We start from the raw sequence: 2,500 nt of genomic DNA, 5'->3' as shown, positions 1-2,500 counted from the left end.
GAGTACATATCTGTATCAAGTTGTATATCCAGTATTTAGTATGGTGTCACAATGCTTGTGCCAGATCCATCTGTCATGTATTGACAATATGTTAATCATAATACGGATAAGTTTTCTAAATTTAACAAACAATAAACTTAACGTACCATATGAAAATACTGGTAAACCTATGGTGATGGGTACTTAGGCCACGCAAACAAGCATAAACAAGCGTGAACAAGCGTGACGTCGCGGCCAAGGAGGCCTAAGTTGCGCGGGAAGCAGCCGAGGTGGTGAGGTGGCGAAGGTGACGGCAGACGGGTGGTGAGCTTCACATGCTCCCAACTACCCATACAAGGGCAGACCCAACCCTGACTGGAAAGGTTCCTGTACCTCAGCAGCGGAATATTTCTGATACGCCCAATATTGACTTTGACTTGTGCTCCCAAATTCCCATTAAGGCATAAGGTCGTCTCTTAAACAGAGCAAGAACTCGAGACATAACATTTGGCGCCCGAACAGGGACGACCTTCATAGAAAGTCCTTTAAAAAAAAAGGGAATTGGAGCATGGAGACAGAAAAGCTACACCAGATCGGCAAAGATCTGGGGCTAACGGGCGTAGAATTAGCCAAGTTCATAAAAGAGGGTATTCAGTATGAACGGGAGAAAGAGGCAGCAGCAAGAGAAGAAAGGTAGGAAGAAAGAGTATGGAAGCAGAAAGAGATTGACAATGAAGAAAAAAGGAGAAAATTTGAAACTGCAAAGATTGAAGCAGAGTTAAAGAAAGAAGAATTGAAGATAAGGCAGCTGGAGTTAAAAAGAGAGTTCCCTGTGGTAGATGAGGTGGCATATCACAACACTGCTAACACAAAGATAAAGTACCTCAAATTACCTGTATTCAATGATAAGTGCGATAACATTGATGCATACCTTCAACAGTTTGAAAGGTTTGACAGGAATGCAGAATGGCCTGAAGAAGTGTGGGCCATCAGTTTAGCCTCTTTATTGCAAGGTAAAGCCCTGGATATATAACACCAATTAATCATTTTGAGCTGGTAAAATCAGCACTATTAAAGGGATTTGATTGCACTGCTGAGGCTTTAGAACTAAATTTAGAAACTGCAAATTTTCTATGGGTGAGACTGCTAAACAATTAATAGCAAGAATGACAAAACTGTTTGAGAGGTGGACTGAGATGGCGGAATGTGAAAAAGAGTACGAGGTTTTAAAGGAACTGATCATAAGAGAGCAATTTCTATCCTCGTGTGACCGTAACCTGAGTTTATTCCTGAAAGAGCGATCTCTAAGAACCCTACAAGAGCTACAGGAGAACGCTGATCGCTTCCTCGAGGCCCACGGAAACCAAGGGACTCGAGCGACTACACACCAGTCGCAGGTATTCCTCCTTCCTCAGCCCTACACGCCCAGCATCCCAACAACGGAAAAAGGCGCAGTTTGGGGCCAGGTAACTTGCTTCATTTGTAATAAACGGGGACATAGGGCATGGGAATGTTATTTCAGGCCATCGAATGTCCGAGGAAAAACGAGCAAACCACAGCCGAGGAAGGAAGATACAGCCGCCCCTGTAAGCAGTGTTGTAGTTGCACCAGAAACTAATGGGAAATGGAATCGAGGAGAAGCAAAGGAGAGCGAAAGGAAAGCTGTAGATGGAGAGGAATTGTGTGGAGGAAATCTAGCCAAAGCTAAGGAGAAGTTGAAGACTGCCAGAGGAGAAGTTGAAGGAAGAAAAGTCGTAGTACTGAGGGACACGGGATGTTCAACAGTGTTGGTAAGGAGAAGTCTGGTTTCGTCTTCTAAGTTGACTGGTAAGGAAGTGGCAAATTCAGAAATGTATTACTACCCTGAAGCAATGATGCCGAGACCCCCTTTTATGTTGGGAGGGTGAGTGCCGTGTGTCTACCACAGCCCCTGTGTGACTTGATAATCGGGGAAATACCAGGAGCGACTACAGGTGAGGACGACGCACGAACGGAAAAAATGTGGAGTGATGACGAGAATGCAGACCAGATTAGAAAGTGAATGTAAAAGGAAGACGCCAGTGTTGAAGATAGCAGAGGTTACAAAAATGTTGAACACAAATATAAAGAAGACTCAAGAGGAGGATAAAACTTTGGATGATGAGGTAAAGTCTGCATACGAGTATGTAATCAATCTACGAGAAAGGTTGGAAAATACATGTAGAATGGCTTTAACAGAATTAAAACAGGCGCAGGAGGTAGCTCAGCATTATTACGACCGGAAAACCAAGGACAGAAATATTGTGGTTGGCGATGACGTCTTGCTGCTGTTGCCTACCAATGCTAACAAGCTATTGTTCCAGTGGAAGGGTCCAATCAGAGTCTTAGGCAGTCCTAAGAAATGGAATAAGGTTGTTGATGTAAACGGGACTCCGAGAAAATATCACGTCAACATGTTGAAGCGTTACGTGTACCGCGAAGGCGAAAAGGAAATTGAGAAAACCGCCGCCGTCGCCGTGGTGGAATCCGACGATGTGCAAGG

Source organism: Penaeus chinensis, chromosome 38, assembly GCF_019202785.1.
Source record: "Penaeus chinensis breed Huanghai No. 1 chromosome 38, ASM1920278v2, whole genome shotgun sequence".
NCBI classification, from domain to species: domain Eukaryota; kingdom Metazoa; phylum Arthropoda; class Malacostraca; order Decapoda; family Penaeidae; genus Penaeus; species Penaeus chinensis.
This window is presented reverse-complemented; position numbering follows the sequence as displayed.